We start from the raw sequence: 21,049 nt of genomic DNA, 5'->3' as shown, positions 1-21,049 counted from the left end.
CCTCTGAGCTCAACATTCCACCATTCCTTGGTATGTACCCAATGTTTAATGTAGATCACCTTCATCCATACTTTCCACCATTGTTGGACACATCTGACATTGCAGAACAAATCACACCAACACAATCCAGATCAACCTTCATCAAATGCTCAATTTTACCTTGGTCTTCAAGTCTATAATCCTACACCTTCTACATAAATATATCGGTTTCCATTAGCTTATCATCACATGTGCGTGATGGCATTTTGGTTTATTTAACCAATTGCGATGTTGATTGCATTAGGGGGATAACAACTCTATTATGAAAATTTGGGTAGTTCCTTAGAACTATGCAAGTTTTTCTTCCCAGCTTTAAGGATGGTTTTGTTCTTCATTTTTTCAATTATTGGTAGTTCGTGTGAGGCTATCTTCTCTATAGCTTACTAGGAAATTAGTTGAGTTAATTTCTTATCAACTTCTTCATACTCTATTTCTTTGCCAACCATATTGCTAAAAAATCCATTTCCCAAATTATGTTCAACTTGTACTAAGCTTAGCTCATTGCAAAATTATTCCTGCATATGAAGGATTTGCTTATTCATTTCAATTGCTTCTTGCTTGAATTTCTCGAAGGCAACCATATTGTTAGTTGCTTATTTTATTTTTAGTTGGAATTTAGAGGGATCAGCATCCCTTTTTTTTTTATTAGAAACATTGAATTCATGTTGCAATATATCAATTTCATCTTTCGACTTTTCTTGTAACATGTGAATTTATTGAGTATGACATTGTGGAGACTTAGAAGCTTGAAAAGTAAGAAAACTTTCGGTAAAAATCACATCATCAAAGTTTTGTTGACGTGTTTTGAACCATCGAGTGTGGTTCATCGTTAGGACAAGATGAAGAACCAGATCTTGGCATCAACTTAAATAGATGAATAGAAAAAAATTTAGCTGTTATAATATAACGATTAGATTTGACTAAATAAATAATATTTTAATATAAAAAAATAATTGTGAGAATATAGAAGTTAATATTAAGTTAAGGAAAATAATTATTCAAAAGGAAAATTTTAATAAAATGAGTATCTAAAAATAAAAATAAAAATAATATTTAGGTCAAACCTAATTAATCAAAACAATAAAACAAATAATAAAATCATAAAATAAAACTAATACATAGTCAAACTTAAAAAAATAAAATAAAATAAAATAATAATTAATTAATTAAATTAAACTAAATAAATAAACCAATAATGAAGAAAATAAAGTAATTAATCGTTTATTAGTAGTCAAGATAAAAATACGAATAAATAATAAAAATTAAGAAATTATATATATATATATATATATATATATATATATATATATGAGATAAATAAAAACTTAAGAAGAAATGGTAGGGATCCAACAATTGTTAATTTTCCAGTCATCATCTCTATTTAGATTGTTTGGCCTCCTTTCAATCTCAAGAGCTTCCCTAAACTTACGATGATGGAAATGATCTATCTTAGCAATGACTCGAGCTTCTTTAATGCAGATATGTGTTTTGTCTTTTCTGCATGTTCTGCTAATGCTGAGGAGTGGGTCCTCCCATGTTTGATGTCTGCTACATGTTCTTGAATCCTCTGATTTATTGAGTGGCTAGTTTCACCAACATAGGGTGTCCCGCATGAACAAGGGATTACATAAACACCTTTCATATTCTTAGGGTCCACCGGGTCTTTTACAGATCTTAGGGAACTTTGAATGGTGTTAAGGGGCCTAAAGGTTGAGGGAACCTTGTGCTTTCTTAGGATCCTTGCAATCTTTTTAGTGGTCCCTTGTATAAAAGGAAGGTGTACCCCAGAAAACCGATCATTGGGTTCCTTTTTAATCTTGGAACCCTTGTCAGCTTTAAGGAAAGCCCTAAGACATTGGAGCTTATTATAACCATTATTTTTGAAAACCTTGAGATGGGTTTTATCATCTTCAAGGTGACTTTCATCAAAAACTCTAAATTCCCAAGTGGCTAAAGTGTTGAGAACACCCAACTTTTGAGTAGGTAAATGATGGGACTTAGCGTGAAGATACTATTCTGTGTGACTTTTCTTCTAAAAGAACTGGTGTGAGAATGATCCATTGCCCTTCTTTGATATAAGGACGCCAGGAAAAGGAAGGCTACCAATCATGGAAAATTTTAGGGGCTAATGTTCGCCGAGTGGGATAATTTTCCATGATTTTTCCACAAAAAAGATATGCTAATTTCCAATTTTATAAAATACGATTCACCCAAATTTTAGAATATAAAATTATTTTACCTTAAAAATTGTCAACATTATATAGATACTATATATAAAATCATTATAAATTTGAATAATTTTACAAATATATCAATAAAATTTTTATAGTTTTCATATTAGGGATTAGTGAGATTCGCCAATGTTTTTAAAATTCAAGAAAAATTTCCATCCTTAAAATTTTCCTTGGCTCCCATTGATTTCACATTCCATAGTAAATTTTATGGAGCTAGACTGATTATTAAGATGTTGGAGAAAGAGATCCAACTTATCCTAACCATGAGGCTAGATGACGTAGGTGTCATCCACAAATCTCTTCCAAAGCTTTGGTTTGTATTGAGTTGAGTACAAAGATTTGGATTCAAAGTCCTCGATGAATAGATTAGCTACAACAGGGGAAAGAGGGGAGCCCATGGAAACACCACATGTTTGTTCATAGAATTCCCCTTCAAAGTTGAAAAAAGTAGGGGTAAGATAAATCTCAACCAATTTACAAGTATCAAGATCTATGATGTAGTTGATGACTTCAATGGCCTCATTGATGGGGATATTAGGGTAAAGGGAGACCATGTCGAAACTCACAATAAAATCCCTAGGTTCAAACCTTATACCCTTTAAATCATTGACAAACGATGAAGTGTCTTTGATAAAGGACTATGTAAGGCCAATAAGGGGTTTTATCTTTTGGGCTAAATACTTTGCCAGAAGAAAGATTGGCCCTCCTATAGTGTTGACAATGGATCTGAGGGGAGCCCCCTCCTTATGGATCTTTGGAATACCATAAATCTTGGGAGTGATAGGGTTACCCTTGATGAGTTTATGGCTCAAGGAGCTAACAATGCTACTGGATTTTATATCTAGATCCACTTTTTTAGATATCTTATTTAATGGATTCTTATTGAGTTTTCTATAGCTTCCACTATTACAAAGGTGGTCCAACATTTTTCCTTAAATTGTTCATATTTTTGTGACAATTGTTGTTCTAATTTTAATATTTTATTATCCATTTCTTAGTAATGTTTAATAAATTGGTAACATACTAGACATTAGCATTTGAAAAATCTCCAATGGAATGTGCTAATTCTTTAGCCTTTTTTTCTTCACTCAATTGAGAACCGTCTCGTATTATTTTAGATGCAATATTTGTGACTTCCTTTTATATTTATATTTTTCTCTTCTATTTGCTCCTTTCAATTACATCATTTTTTTGTGGGCTAAAATAGGAATCTAAAGGAGATCTCAATGGGAGTCAAGGAGTCAAGCATCACTACATTTTAAGAATTATCTCCAGGGAGAGTAATAAGAGGAGTTTTTAATCAATACCTCTAGAGTGAATAAACGTGTTGTTAAATTAGTACTAGTATTGTGAGGAGGAGGATATACTTATTGCTATGAGTGTTGTACAGGGGTAGAGATGCCAGGAAGTATTTCAGGGGAACTTTGTTGTTTTGAGTTAATTATTGCAACTTTTATCTTCATGAATTGATCCCACAGTTGCTACATTCTGTTGGAAACCTTTGAACACTACTGAGAGGGTGGGGTGAATCAGTCGTGTGATATTCTTAACAATTTTTTCCTTTAATTACTTTTTATTGAGTCATACATATATGCACTAACAACTCATTAGATTATCCATGCATATAAACATATAAGTAGCTAAATCATAAACCATGTGAGCAACATAAAGAATAAACAATGCACACAATCACATCATCACACATGAGACACAAGATTTCTGGTGGAAACCCTTCCGGGAGAAAAACCACCCTTATTGCTACTACTCTGCTTTGAATTTCTATTATGTCAAGAAATTGATCTTTTACATAGTGTGTTGACTCCCATCAGCATGGAGACTCGACCTCATATACAAATGCCAACTTTGATCGACTAGGAGACTCAATACTACTAATCAGCTGGAGGACTTTGTTATCAACGAATCTACAGACTACCATCCACTAAAGGCCACCATGATCAATGATCCCTACTTGGTTACTCCTGAACTATCAATCAACTCTACAGACTTTGATTTGTTGGTCACCACCATAAAAAAATGAGCCTTGCTTAGTTCTGCCAAACTATCCAACCACCATTGGATGGGAAACTTATTCATTTATGAAAGCTTCATTATCATTGCTTCTTTCTCATGAAGTCACTTCTCCTCTACCACTATGCAGACCTCCTTTCATGTATTTTCAAACTAGATCCCAAGACACTATGCTCAACCAAAAATCAGCTTTGCATACATTCTCTTAGCAGCAAGATATCATCATCAAACAAAATATGAACACCACAAGAAGTGTGCTCTCCAAAACAGAAAATATTTTGGCGACACAAATTTGAATACAATTAGATCCTCACATCAAAATAATGTTGCATAATATGCCTAGCAACAAAATACACTATGGTTATGTGCCAAATGCATCAACAACTCATGCATAAAGCAAGTGTCAAAATCACCATCAAAAACTCTACCCAACAACATAAATAAACTCTCCAATCAATCACTACACTAGCAACTCCAATTCTGATCTATACTAAAACATGCTTCAGATATGCACATTATTTAGTCATTAGAACTCATGGACTGAAGAATCTAGGCTCTACTCAAGGTCTCAAGAATAAAATCCTTCTCTGATACCTTCTCACTCTCATACATACATCCTCAACTCAATCAACCATCACATAGCTCCAAGATCAAGTATATAAAACATGTAGGGTGAAATTGAGGTTAGGGCTAAGATAAAATGTGCACAGTTTAGACCAAATCAATCAACTAAGGTCACTACTAGAGTACTAAATGCATTAACATCATGAGAGGACATTTTCAAACCATTTTCGACCTTTTTCACTAATTATGGAAGCCTCTAGGAATTTCTTTGACAATTAACTTCTGAACAACGCGAGTAATGCGAAGCTTTTCTCATGTTTTTCCCCAGTTGCATGCTTGACATAGTATGAAATCGACTAGGGCTATTAACGCTCCCATAGAATGGCCTACATGAAACTGGAGCCTTCCACTTGCTCCCATATGCCTTTGTGCATGTGACTATGGCTAAGGAAGAGGAAAACGATCATGTATTAAGCTCAAAACCTCTGCCACCTATTGTCACCTTCCCTTGCATCTATACTAGCCACCAGACCTCTGGAATAGCCTTTGACACATATGCAAGTGGATCAAACAAGCCTCCCAAGTGTCATTGCCAAGTTTGCCTAGAAGGGCCAACAAACAAGGTTGGAAAGTATGTCAACAAGTCCTCCACTCTCCATCAGACCTCTAAACAATATGCAACTCATCTGAACAAACTTGTAAACCTTTGTAGCAACTCTGCAACATCAACACCATCATCATCATGAAGTCATCACACTGCAACAAGTCATCTCCATGAAGCATAAGCATGAAGACCCAAAAGAACACCTAGTTGACAACTCAACTAGTGTGCCATCAACCATCTCTAGCACATGTAGATATGCTCATCATCCTGTAGTAGCATCATCATCAAACCAATGCCATCACCTAACCATCATGAGTGTGCCATCAATGCATATGAAAACACATGCCAACTCCTCCATGACCATCATGATATCATCAAGCTAATAATGTGCCATCAAGTGTTCCATGCAACATCAATGCCAACACATACCATCATGAGTGACATCATACTATTGACATCAGTGCCAACCACTAGAACCACCAAGCAAAACACATATCACATGACAAGAAGCACCATGACCATGACTGTGTTGACATCAATGCCAATTCAACAATGCCAACACATCCTAATAGTGGTTATAGCCTTATGAGTAATATCCTTATTGAGAAATTCATCAACAATTTCCACCAATATCTGATCAATTTCTTCTAAAACCTTATTTGGAGTCATTTTAGGTGCTTTGGATGAAGTGGCTTCTATAACACTTGATTCACAAGCTACTTCTTGAAGAATGGGTGGCATATATGCTTTTTTGTCTTCCTTAAAAGTAAGGAAATGCATGTACATGTCTTTAGACAAATTTTGGGATTTTTGACATGATTCTTCATATGATTGCACTATGAAAAATATATCCTCATATGGAGATTTCTCATGAATATATTATCTTCATGCTTACCATAAGGAAATTATTAGTTACAATTCCCAAATGGTCATGGTATTTCAGAGGGATATGGCCTTATTTAATGGTACAGAGAGTTAATACTTCTTTTTTAGCATGATTTGGATTTTCTACAGTATAAACACCAATTTGAATAGGAAAAATAGGAAAACTTTTCTTAGAGTTTACATGTTAATATTTGGAAATGCCAGTTTCTATAGTTTGGTATGTTATTTCCTTTCAACTAAACCTATCAGGGGCAAAAAAGGAAGGGCACGAGGGTTTGCATGGCATCCATAGATCTTGAGATATGAAACAGTTTCATCAAAACACCAATCTCCTATTTGAGTAATACCTAATTTAACTTCTTCTGAGAGACAAGGACGATTTGTATGAAAGAGTTTCTCGTATCTAGGAATAATGACATAATGATAGATATGTTAGAAATGCTCCCCGTCATTTTCTTCTTAGATTTTGGAGTGATAAATATGAATTGGATTTGGTTCATTAATTGTCCATTTCCATCCCATTAGAGGAAATGGGGTAGAAAAGAAAATTGCATACATAATGTAAGCAAATATATAGAAAGGAGGAATAGACATTTCAATTTTAGAGACTTGAAAGTTGTTAACTTGTTTACACAATTTTTTAGAAAGGTTATTGGCCCAATTGGAAGAGTAACCCTCTAAAGTTCTCTGGATTTAAGGGACCCAGTCTAAATGGAAATGTGTAGCTCCCTTACTACCAAATAATTGGTAGAGAATGGTCGCTACATAAGATGAACTACATTTTAAATATGCAATTGAGTACTCCTTTGAACATTCTTCCTTAAATTTATGCCCTCTACCTCTCCCTGGTATTATTAATTTAGGTAAGGTTTTCTCATACTCCATACATTCCTTTTGATAAAAACATTGACCAAAATCAACATTATAGTTAATCTGAGCTTAAGAAAGTTTGTACATTACTTAAACAAATTCTAGCCAAAAAAAAAACCTATGATGACTCATTTAGTGATGCAAATTGAACATATTGATACAGCACATGGTCAATGGACCAAAAAATTATATTAGTATATGGCAAGAGTCTAGGTCATATCACTATCTTGTGCAATGCATACTTGGCAATTTGGCAAAAAATAGTATCAGCACCTCCAATTTCTCCAACTTCCTCTGGATTTTCTTCCTCTGAGCTTCCGTGAGCTTGTTCCTTAAAAAAAACTTATATACATTGTACTAGGATGAAATGCCTATTTCTCCTTTTTGAAATGACAATATCAAAAAAACATATTGGTGTTAGGATTCTTATCATATGCATCCTCTATCCTTTCCTACTGGTTTTTTAAAGATTTGTTCGCTTGTTTACCAATGATGTGTGGCCTGGTCAAGTATGATGAGCCTGAAATGTGAAACGTGAGTAGTAACAATGTGATTATTAGTTGAACATATCAAAGAATTTAAAATTTCAATAGCATTCATTACAAAGCATTATCTTATTTAAATTTCCATAAATGTTCAATGCATCAATGGACATAATCCACATTGTTTTGACATAAGAGCCTATATTTAATCCTTTTAAATAACCATTAATTACTGTAACTACTGCTAAATAACCTTAATTATCATTAATCCGTGCCACAACCTTTTTCTGAGTGATGTATAGGCATTCCTCTGATTTTGGGAGTGGTGGGACGTGAAACATGTGAAACTTAATGTTTGTCAATAAATGTGAAACTTAATGTTTTATTTTTTCCTTTTTCATTATGATGAGTTGACATCTTTCTGTCATAGATGTTGATGTCTGCGGAATTAATGGTGTGTCTATCGTGTGGCAAATAGAAAACATGTTTTAATATGTTGATATGGCAGAAAGTGACTGACACATGGCAGTGATTTATAGTGACATATGTGACATATGGTACGGAGTGCCAAGTGGTGTCAATGTGGAATGCAAAAGCCACGTCACGGCAGGATTCTTTTCTCGACAATGTGGAATGCAAAAGCTATGTTTTGTGGTAGAGGAACTGCATGTCCCGATGCACTAGTTTCTATGTAAACCATTAGTGCGCGGTTCACAGAGAGTTGAATAGGAATATGTTTGGCAACTGACAGAAAAATTCACATCCTGTCATGAAGGTTTTTCATTGAGCATGTTGCAAATAGATAATGCTATTGGAGAAGGGTGCATGACAAAAATATTTCCATGCCAAGATTGGGCTACTTATGGAAATTTGTGCTGCACATTTAAAACATAGTCAATTTTGGGTTTTTTAATAATTTTTAGGGAAGGGCAGAGATTTGATAACGCATTATGTAAAAATGGGAGTGATGTACATGTAGATGCATAACCAGGAAAGCTAGACATATATAAGAAAGGAAAGGATAAATGAAATAAAGGAAAATAAGGAAGCAAGGGAGGACTTAAAGCCAAACTGAAAAATGGAAAGGGTTCTCATCTTTATTAGGAGCTATATACAAAATGGAGGTTGTTGTCTTTCCATAACAATTGGTCATAGATTAAGAGAATTACTTATCTTTATCAATTAAATAACAAGAATAACTTAATATTAGATTGTATAGGATACAATTTTATAACTTTCATACGTAATCATGAACTTTTATATGACTAATCATTGGAGTTAAGAACACATCCACACTCATAAATTTTCCATTTCATCCTTCCAGAGCTGTAAAAGGGGTTATAATTTTATTAAAGAAATTTTAATAGGAAAATAGGCTTTCAATATGACTAAAAGGAGAGGCTTACAAACCATGATTTTGATGCAATCAGTTTAACTCATCCTTCTATGATTTGGCATTGTTTCACTTCCCACGAGCATCCATAGCCATGACAAAGTTGTCGCGATATCATGTATGCATTGACTCGTTGTTAATGAGTGTTCATAGCCTCGACGAGTTTGTATACACTTTCCACACCTTTCGGCGCTTTCAATTTCCTATACTGTAATTTAGTAATCGCCTTTTGATAAGATATAATTTGTGATTATTATTAGCAATAGGGAAAATGAAGCAAGGTGGAATGAAAGTTACTTATATACCATGCATATCATGGTGTAAAACTTAGCTTTTCATCTTAAAATTTTCCATTCTCATAAGTTTTTATTCTTTAGTGTGAAGGAAGATTAAACTTTGGAGTAAGGGCTTCATTTCTAAGTACTTTTTAGGAAAATGTTTTCTTTATAGGGATAAATTAATCATAAACGTTTATCCTTGATAGTTACTCCATACTCATCATAAACTTGTAACTCTTATCACAATCTATTATTCGTAATCCATTTGATAAAGATATATGATAAGAGATAAATAAGAATGAAGTGTGTTACATATCATTAATAGTGGACAATAACCAAAAAAAAAAATCATTGGCAGTAAAATAAATATTGACATATTTTTTTATTTTTATTTTGGGGAAAAATCACAACTTTCTAATAATAAAAATAAAAAGTTGCATAAGTATATGCACAAGTGCATTCATATATTGTCTCTGAGGCCCATGTGTATGTGCTTCAAGCACTCATTGTAGCTAGGCTACTAATATTTACATATACTTAGATACATTGGGTTTCTCTTTTTTACCTTTTTTCCTTTTGAACTTTGTGCCAAACCCTAAATGATGGAGAAGACATAACAATTTCCAACTCATCACTTTCTATTATTGTTGGCACTTCTTTATCTGAGTCCGAGCTCTTAGAGACGTGGGATTGCTTTATTCCACCTAGACCTTGATTGTTTCTTTTTTCCTCGTTTTGATTTCCATGAGACTGGATCACCACTAACTCATTGGGTTTCTTTGTCTATTTAGCCTGATCCTTCAACTTCTCTTCTCCCTCCTCCTTTTGGGAACCTTGTTGATCCTAAGCCTCTAGATGTTGTTGACTCTCATCTATTTCTTCATATTCATCATCAAAAGAATGCAAGTCTAGAAATTTCCATCTTTTTGGCTTCTGCGTCCTTTTCTTTGCTTGTGGGCATGTATTCTACAAATGCCTTGTCTGATGACAATCTGACACATGAAAGCAGTATTTTCAAAATCTAACCATTGTATCCACTTGAAGTCTTGGTGTGTCAGATGAAAACGATCTAGAAGGCCTTTACTTAAGTCCATCTTCTCACACATGCGTGAAAAAGTGAAGATACCTTTGTCCATTCTTTCTCTATATGTCTTTAGGAATCTTCCCAAAGAATTTCCAATGCCTTCTAGGACTTGGTGGTGCCAAGAGGGGAGCGAAAGATTATGTAGCCTTACCCATACCAACATTTTTGTAACCACCATTGTATAGGCATCGAATCTGGGAAAACATGGAGTTACAAAGAGATCTACCCTTCCCCAAAACTATGGTCCTTCATTTATGACATATTCCATGTCTTTCTAATTGTTGAACTAGACCACAAAAAATCCCTTGGCACAAAGATAAATGTCACAATATTTAGTCAAATTGAGATAGATCCACTGATGTATATTTTTAGATTTGGGATAGAAACCATTAAATCGACATATTATAGATTTGGCTTGTAAAACAGTGAAAATACCACTCACTTCTAGTAATTTTATTAACAAATATGGAGCTTTCTCCATCTTCTCTACTAGGTATGGAACTGGAATTTTCATATTTAGGGATTGTTTGTTTGGTGCGATAGCTTTCCCTCTCAAAGCATCATTAAACAAAACCAGACCCCTGTCAGCAGAAGATGATCTAGGTGGAATGATCGCTCCTATGGCTCCACCTTGCAAACTTAAATTTAGGATAATGGTAGAGATACTTTTAATACCATAATCTTTCAGCTGAAACACATCCTGCAAGACCTTTCCTGCAAAAATCATACTTTGTAAGGATGTTGCCATACCTGATAATTTCAAGCAATTTTCTTCGATTCGTTCACTAGATCCATTCCTTGAACCCTTAGCAAGATCAATTTTCCATTAAGGGTTTTCACAAAAACATGGAACAACTCCTCTGGATCTGGATATTGGCATTGTGGTATCCTCTGTACTCATATCTCCTCTGGATCTAGATTAGAACGATAGATCTGGATTGACCGAGCCCATTAAATGAGTGATTTATCACTTAGGGTCTTTACAAAAATTTGAAACGCTTCTTCATGATCCAGATCTGAGACCCCAAGATCGTGACTCCTATTTGAGCAGATTAAGGCCCATGACATAGATATGGAACTCCATCCATCTAATCTAGTATTTATCCTCAGACAAGATCGCATCATCACCCGAACTTTGATTGGAAGTGAGAGCACCCAGTTCCAGGTGAAAAAACTTGGATCCAAATTGTAGATATATGCCTTTGATTGGGTGTGAATCTGACGAGGAGCTGTTGGGCCCTACTTTTGTTATCCTTTTGGTACCCTATTGTATTTTTTTCACTAAAACTTACCATATTTTACCCTTTTTGACACCTAGAAACGACTCTATATTTTCTAAACCGTGTTATTTTATAATGGTGGTAAGAATCATAATAAATACTATTTTTACATATCTTTGGTTAGTATAAGTAGATGATTAAATGAGTTTATATTTCTTGACTCACTGTTGACTGATTTATGGATAGGGTTCTTAAACATAAGGATGGAAACTTGCATACATTGACTGGTCATCAGTGACCTAGCATCCAACATCCAACTCAAGAAACATATCGGACAACCAATCAGTACTTAGTTCTGTACTCTTTAGTAAATTTTTATAGTGCTTTTTCTCTTTCTTATGCGTAAAAGTAGAGATAGACCTAGATATAGTAAGGGGAGATTTATTAAAAGTATGAAATCACTTTCAGAATTATTGGGTCCTACAAAAACACCCCCAACTACCCCTACTAATCATTATGTGGGTATAAAAGAGGAGGGAGAAATCTCTACAATAAACGTGGCCTGAGAAAAGAAAGAATCACATTAAGAGAGGGAAGTACGAATTCACGATATACTATAACAAGAACAGAATATATTAGGAGTTGTTGTAGGAACATTATTTGTGGTAGTGTTATCACCCAAAAATTCTCAAAACATCATTGTGTCAACTCTGCTTTTGGTCATGATTTCAAGGAGGTCTAAAAGTCATTTTAGTCTTGATAAAAGGGTAAGTGATAGGGTTTGAAGTCCTAAAATGTCATCTTTCATTTCCAAATAAAGTCCTTTAGGTTCACTTCATGGTCAAATAGGTCACATTTTCCATTTTGAAGTCATTCCATTAAGTTACCCAAGCTCCTCTTTGTCATCTACTTTTCAACCTTTGCATGTATCAGTCAACTGTCACCTTTGAAAAGTTAACTTTGTGACAAAGAGCTTGCTATCCAAATAGTTTTTACAACTGTCATATTTTTAAGAGGGAAGTTTGGGTTATAAAGGGAAATTGCCATGAAGATGAAAGCATAAAAAGAAGGCTATGTGTTTGGATAGGAGCCTATAGAGCTTTAACTGATCATGGATGACCTCAGCTTCACACAAGCTTTCATCCAGACAAGTTACATGTATTTCTACTAGGAGCTGCAAGGGGATTTGTGTGTTTCTTGGACTGTTTTGAGCTATTGGTTTCAAAAGGAATTTTCAAGCAAATGAAGATGAGTTTCAAAAATATGAAGGAGGTTTTTTCTAAGAACATAACAAAGAACAAAAACCTCTTTCAAATTTCTCCCAGGTGCTACCAATTTGGAGATTCGAAGTTTCCTTTGAGACCTATTTTCAAAATTCTGAATTTTTCCTGTTTTATACATGATTTTATAATGCAGATTTCGGACAACTGAATCTGGTTTTCAAAAAACCGAGAGAGGTTTTTCTTATAAACATTCTTATCTACACAAACCTCTCCCACTTTTTTAACAACTATCAGGGATCAAGAGATAGGAGCTCAGGAGTACAACCTTCTTTTTCAGGAAAAACAGAGTTATTTTTATTGGTTGATGAAGTGGTTGAAGGTGAAAAGGTTGTTTCTTGAGGAGGGAGAAAGGTAAAACATACTTAAAGTAGTTCCACATGAGCATGACAAAGAGTACTAGATTAGTCATTTGACAACTAGAGATATTCAGTTAAAGGAAGAGACAGGTTGAAGACCTAGAAATACAGTTAACAAAATCTAAAGAGAGGCTACAACAACAATGAAACAGGGTGATGAAAAAAGGGCAGTAAAATATATATCTTAAATCAGTTTTGATATTAAAAAGAAGATCATTTTTTGAAGAGGAACATCTTATAAAGTTAAGTTGTTTTTGTTTTTGGTGATCATATCAGTCCTTATGAAATTTTGAAAATCCCCAAACTTCAAATTTTTGAAAACTGTGTTGAAAAAAGAGCATACACAACAGTTTCGTAGCACGCTACGAAACTGCTGAAGGTGAACTTTTTATCACTTTATATATGTATTTTGGAGCTAAGGTCTGATAAGTTTCAAGTTTTGATGTTACTGGTAGATATATGAAGATCATAGATGAAGTTTCAGATTGCAGAGATGCAGAAAGAATGGTTCAAAGAAGTATTTCACAATGATATAAAAGCTGCGCTACGAAAATAGGCTATTTTCGTAGCGCGGTCATGTTTCATCTTCTTCTCCATTTGTTCAAGGTTATCTTTTTGCACAAGTGGAAAAGTAAAGTTTTAATGGATTTCTAACACATGTCACATATATGAAACAATCATCAATTCTAGCAAAACTGCTCAAAGATAAGCATAAAGGATTAAGGGCTAAAAAGGAGGAACTCTGTCTCCTTGTTTTTAAGACAGATAGGTCATGAATCAGCAGGGTTTGTAACAATGTTGGAGGCATCATAAAGGTCAAAGACATGGATTAGCAGTTGTCAAAGAATGTATTTAAGTCATAGATAAGGTTGTTGAAACATGTTTTAGGAGTTTCACTCCTATTTGTATTAGGACTCCTAAAAGACAGTTAGCTGTCAGTTTGTAATTAAGAAGTTTGTTTTATGAGTAGATAGGTGTCAATTTTAGAAATTCGAATTCTCCTAAGGATGGATCATAGAATCCAAGGTTGTAAAAACTCTATATGAAGCATGAGGTCGAATTCCTCAGGGTTGGCAATTTTATTAGCAAAAGAAGCTGTGTTATTGTAGTAGATTGTGTGTTTTTCAAACTTAATACAAAGATCAGTTTTACTACTCAAGATTCACAAGGGGTTTATGTGTTTGATATTTCTATGGCCTTTTTCAATTACTTATTTGTAGTGGTATGAGCATGTGTTACTTAGAATTCATTGGAAAATGCTCTAACTTCCTTCACATGCTTGTAAACTATGTTTATTCACTGTGTTACTGTTTCACTTATAAACCTAAACTCCAAGTGCCTTGACTTCCATGTTTAGCTGATTATGATGTTTTGTTGAAGACTATCTTGACTCCATAGCCCAATAGATGTTTGCTAATCTTTGATTCAACCAGTTACACATTTTTGTCTATTTTTATTCCTAGAGTTAGCCATCTAATCATTAATCAAAAATCTTAAACCTATTGAGAGAGCCCTCTCAGGTTGAGGAGGTTGAGCCTCAACCAAAAGATTGGTTTGAAAGAGTTACTCAGAGTCTACTTGATCAACAGCCTATCAGGGTCAGATTTTGTGATAACATTTTGGTGCGTCTGCTGGGAGCCTGAAGATTACTCATTCGTGAAATCAAGAAACTGAACTTCTGAAGGTAGCAAGAGCTCAGGAAGCTGTTCGAGGTTGCATCTACCTTGGCGACTCCACACATCAAATAACAAATTGGAAGGTGACTCCACTGCTAGAAGATCAGTAGCTTGATGAAGTTTAAAGATGAGTGCCATTGCAAGAATGAATGCCAGGTATTCCCTTATGAATCGGTCTCATATCCCTGCTTTTCCAAATCCTATGCCAAAGGTTGAATGGTTAGATGACCTTCCAATATTCAAAGATGAAAAGAAAGACAATGCTTCTCTTCATTTGGTTAGGTTCCATATGCATTTATACAGTCTTAAGGTTCAGTTCCCTGAAGATTGTCTCATGAAGATGTTTATGACCACCTTAGAAGGAAAAGCATGGTCTTGGTATAAAGGCTTGGAAAATGGTTCATTATATTCTCTTGCTAATTTCCATGATGCATTCTATGAGATGTATGAAGAGTGTCATCCCTCCTTATTGCTGGTCAAAGATTGCTGTAAAAATTCTATGATTTTTATTCAATATTTGGAGGATTGTTATGATGATGATGAATTCATGGATGAAGAAATTTTAGAGGCTCTTCATAACAATACATTTCAACACCAAGAAGAAAGGATAACATCTCATAAAATGCAACATGAAAATTAGCAGGGGTTTACTTATGAAAACCATGTTACATCCTTTGAGATTAATGTAAAGATGCAGCAAACTTGCCAGTCTTTTCATCATAAAGAGTATGAAAATCATTGAAAACACCAAGAAGAAATACTGGAAGATAGCTTTTATAACCCTCAGGTAGAGGATAAGGTTGATTTTTTATGTCATACTTTGCAACAGCTTACATCAAAGAATGATCATAATAATGAGGAAAATTACATTGTTTGTGGAAATCATTCAGAAAAGTAGTTGGATAGCATATCAAAGGAATCTTGTGTGGCTGAGAATCAATTGTATGAGGATATAGAAAGTTATGATGATCATCAAACTAACCATGTCCTCTTTGACCCTATAACTGAATACATGGCAAAGCTTTACACACCAGTATTTCATTTTCATTTGCATTATGAAGATCAGATACATTATAAGTTGATTTGGTAATCTCACTATCATGGTTATTTTGAGGTTGAATACAGTCAAGAGCCTCAAATATCAGAAAAGACAATTGATTGGATTTATTGGAAATACCATGTTCCTTGACCTAAAGTGGAAATTGTAGCTGATAAGGTAGGTAGGAAGGTGCAAATAAGCTCAGGGTAGGTTGACTGAGCATTTTTTAGTAGGTGTAATTTGAGTCCCTCTTGCAGAAATCATTAAAGCTTGGGGATCAGATTGGGCAGAATTTCAGAGTTTTATTCTGAATGATGGATAGCAGCACTGGAGCTACCGGTTCTTAGTGTACCACTAGGGCACACTATCCCTAGTGGAGTCATTGTTATCACCCAAAAATTCTCAAAACATCATTGTGTCAACTCTGCTTTTGGTCATGATTTCAAGGAGATTTAAAAGTCATTTTAGTCTTGATAAAAGGGTAAGTGATAGGGTTTGAAGTTCTAAAATGTCATCTTTCATTTCCAAATAAAGTCCTTTAGGTTCACTTCATGGTTAAATAGGTCACATTTTCCATTTTGAAGTCATTCCATTAAGTTACCCAAGCTCCTCTCTGTCATCTACTTTTCAACCTTTGCATGTATTAGTCAGCTGTCACCTTTGAAAAGTTAACTTTGTGACAAAGAGCTTGCTGTCCAAATAGTTTTTACAACTGTCATATTTTTAAGAGGGCAGTTTGGGTTATAAAGGGAAATTGCCATGAAGATGAAAGCATAAAAAGAAGGCTATGTGTTTGGATAGGAGCCTATAGAGCTTTAACTGATCATGGATGACCTTAGCTTCACACAAGCTTTCATCCAAACAGGTTACATGTATTTCTACTAGGAGTTGCAAGGGGATTTGTGTGTTTCTTGGACTGTTTTGAGCTATTGGTTTCAAAAGGAATTTTCAAGCAAATGAAGATGTGTTTCAAAAATATGAAGGAGGTTTTTTCTAAGAACATAACAAGGAACAAAAACCTCTTTCAAATTTCTCCCAGGTGCTACCAATTTGGAGATTCGAAATTTCCTTTGAGACTTATTTTTAGAATTCTGAATTTTTCCTATTTTATACATGATTTTATAATGCAGATTCTGGACAACTGAAGCTGGTTTTCAAAAAACTGAGAGAGGTTTTTCTTGTAAACATTCTTATATACCAAAACCTCCTCCATTTTTGTAAAAACTATTAGGGATCAAGAGATAGGAGCTCAGGAGTACAACCTTATTTTTCAGGAAAAACTGAGTTATTTTTATTGGTTGATGAAATGGCTGGAGGTGAAAAGGTTGTTTCTTGAGGAGGGAGAAAGGTAAAACATACTTAAAGCAGTTCCACATGAGCATGAAAAAGAGTATCAGATCAGTCATTTGACAACTGAAGATATCCAGTTAAAGGAAGAGACAGGTTGAAGACCTAGAAATACCGTTAACAAAATCTGAAGAGAGGCTACAACAACAATGAAAGAGCGTGATGAAAAAAGGGCAGTAAAAGATATATCTTAAATCAGTTTTGATATTAAAAAGAAGATCATTTTTTGAAGAGGAAAATCTTATAAAGTTAAGCTGTTTTGGTTTTTGGTGATCATATCAATCCTTATGAAATTTTGAAAATCCCCAAACTTCAAATTTTTGAAAACTGTGTTGAAAAAAGAGCATACACAACAGTTTCGTGGCGCACTATGAAACTGCTAAAGGTGAACTTTTAGAACCTTATATATGTATTTTGGAGGTAATGTTTGATAAGTTTCAAGTTTTGATGTTGCCGGTAGACATATGAAGATCATAGATTAAGTTTCAGATTGCAAAGATGCAGAAAGAATGGTTCAAAGAAGTATTTTATAGTGATATAAAAGTTGCGTTACAAAAATAGGCTATTTTCGTAGAGCAGTCATGTTTCATCTTCTTCATTTGTTCGAGGTTCTCTTTTTGCACAGGTGGAAAACTAATGTTTTAATGGATTGCTAACACATGTCACATATATGAAACAATCATCAATGCCAGCAAAACTGCTCGAAGATAAGCATAAAGGATTAAGGGCTAAAAAGGAGGAACTCTGTCTCCTTGTTTTTAGGACAAATAGGTCATGAATCAGCAGGGTTTGTAACAATGCTGGAGGCATCATAAATGTCGAAGACATGGATTAGCAGCTGTCAAATAATGTATTTAAGTCATAGATAAGGTTGTTGAAACATGTTTTAGGAGTTTCACTCCTATTTGTATTAGGACTCCTAAAAGACAGTTAGCTGTCAGTTTGTAATTAAGAAGTTTGTTTTATGAGTAGATATGTGTCAATTTTAGAAGTTCGAATTCTCCTAAGGATGGATCATAGAATCCAAGGCTGTAAAAACTCTATATGAAGCATGAGGTCGAATTCCCCAGGGTTGGCAATTTTATTAGTAAAAGAAGTTGTGCTATTGTAGCAGATGGTGTGTTTTTCAAACTTAATACAGAGATCAATTTTACTACTCAAGATTCACAAGGGGTTTATGTGTTTGATATGTCTATGGCCTTTTTCAATTGCTTATTTGCAGTGGTATCAGCATGTGTTAGAATTCATTGGAAAATGCTCTAACTTCCTTCACATGCTTGTAAACTGTGTTTATTCACTGTGTTACTGTTTCACTTATAAACCTAAACTCCAAGTGCCTTGACTTCCATGTTTAGCTGATCATGATGTTTTGTTGAAGAATATCTTGACTCCATAGCCTAATGGATGTTTGCTAATATTTGATTCAACCAGTTACACATTTTTGTCTATTTTTATTCCTAGAGTTAGCCATCTAATCATTAATCAAAAATCTTAAACCTATTGAGAGAGCCCTCTTAGGTTGAGGAGGCTAAGCCTCAACCAAAAGATTGGTTTGAAAGAGTTACTTAGATTCTACTTGATCAGCAGCCTATCAGGGTCAAATTTTGTGGTAACAGGTAGTATCACATGTAGAGTCAGTAGTAGGAGGACCTCGAAGGGACTTGGGACCTAGGTATATTAGACCCCATCCGTCGAATCTTCTTCCACCTGCAATACCATACCAAAGCTTACTTATGAACCTATTGCAGGGATGGCTAATAGAGGAGGAGGTGAGGAGAACATAAATAATGATAGAAATAATGGTGGGGCCAATGCTGGGGATAATGATAGAATTAATACTTTACTTGGTGGGAATAATGACCGAAGAGATGGGCTAATATGGGGACCTGAGGAGAATGAGGAGGAATCTGAGACTATCTTCAGATTTTCAATTTTGGATATCACCAGAAACATTACTATGAAAGACATACCTTTGGCATCTCTTCCACTTTTCCATGGTACCTCCCCTGAAGACCTTGATTATTTTTTGTTTGAATTTGATATTCATGCAAAAGTTACAATTATTATTATGATGCACATAAACTAAAATTATTTCCTTCTACCCTAAAAGATTCAACATTGAGATGGTTTATGAGCTTGGGAGAACATACTATTTAGCCATGGGATGATATGAAGTATGTTTTTCTTAAGAAATATCAAGATTACTATAAAAATAGAGATGTTAATGATATTTATAAGATGCAACAAATGGAAGATGAGAGTTTGGAAGAATACCTTGAAAGGTTTCTTTATAATTATTGTTGTAGTGTTTTCTTCTCAAAGATGTCGGAAAAGAACCCACTTAAGATTATGGATGACAAACAACGTCAACAATATAAATGGCCGCTAGACATTGTCGATCTGTAGCAACTGATAGAAACAAAACCTGCCAAAGTCCGGATCTATGCTACAATTATAGTTAAACAACAAAAAGAAAGAGTAATAACTCCAATCATCCAATGGAAACCAGATATATAAAGAATAATTTTATTATAACACTTGTGAAGGAAACAAATAGATGTTACAATTCCCCCTCTATGGGATGGGTTCTTGGCTATCCTCAAACATCTTCAGCTTGTGTAGAGTCTCTCTCCTTTATAATGTGTAAACCCAACAAAAATATGGTGTGCGACAATGAAAATAATCAGAGTTACAATAGTGAGTGAAACAATGAAAATAATCAAAAGTGAATAATGAATGGACCCTTCTATTTATAACAAAATATTGAGTTATCCTCGATTAATGAGCAATAATAAAATATTATTGATCCCATTCTTGGAATAACCACTTGGAATATTTTATTATATTTGGTTAGGAGGGAAAAAGTATTTAAACTTTTATTTAGAAATAATAAATAAATAAATGATTTATTTATCATCTCAAGGAATTAGTTGAAGAATAATAAACAAATAATGATTTATTTAATTATTCTTAAGGGATTTAGTCAAATTTGACAAAGAATAATAATTAATTAATTATTTTTAGAGAAAAATAAGATAAATAATTATTTATCTATTTTTTTTCATGATTGGGTCAAATATGACAAGGAATAATAATTGAACAATGGTTTAATTATTCCTAGAAGAAAATCAAATAAATAGTGATTTATTTAATTATTCTTCATGGGTTTAACTATAAATTACTTAACAAAGGTGGTTTATTAAGTAATTTCTCACAGAAAAATGTATGATTGAAGTACGTTGTAAAGACACAATCACTAGACAACACAGGGGAGTCAGAGAGAGAGAGAGAGAGAGAGAGAGAGAGACCAATAAAGCTGAATGGAAAGAGGATAAGGATAAAGGGGGTGAGACTAATGCAAGTCTCCTTTTAGGTTGTGGTACCGAACCTGAATGAGGCAGGGGAGGCATACCCATACCCACCGAGGTAACTTAGTACAAAAATAATGGTTTGCCCAGAAACATAAAACTATGCAATGAAGTACATGCTAAATGGTACATGACATGCTAGCATAACATAGCCAAAAAATAATACAATGTGTCCCATATACATAATGCACCTGGAAAAAACATGAGCCAAGTCTGAATACAATAATATATGAGTACATGAAATACAAAGCCCCTTCCCTCAAAAAATGGGTGGGAGGGAGGGTAGGACAATTAGAGAA

The sequence above is a fragment of the Pinus tabuliformis genome, chromosome 1_2 (assembly GCF_031772625.1).
Source record: "Pinus tabuliformis cultivar Carrire ecotype Pingquan chromosome 1_2, CPIR1, whole genome shotgun sequence".
In the NCBI taxonomy this organism is placed as follows: domain Eukaryota; kingdom Viridiplantae; phylum Streptophyta; class Pinopsida; order Pinales; family Pinaceae; genus Pinus; species Pinus tabuliformis.
This window is presented reverse-complemented; position numbering follows the sequence as displayed.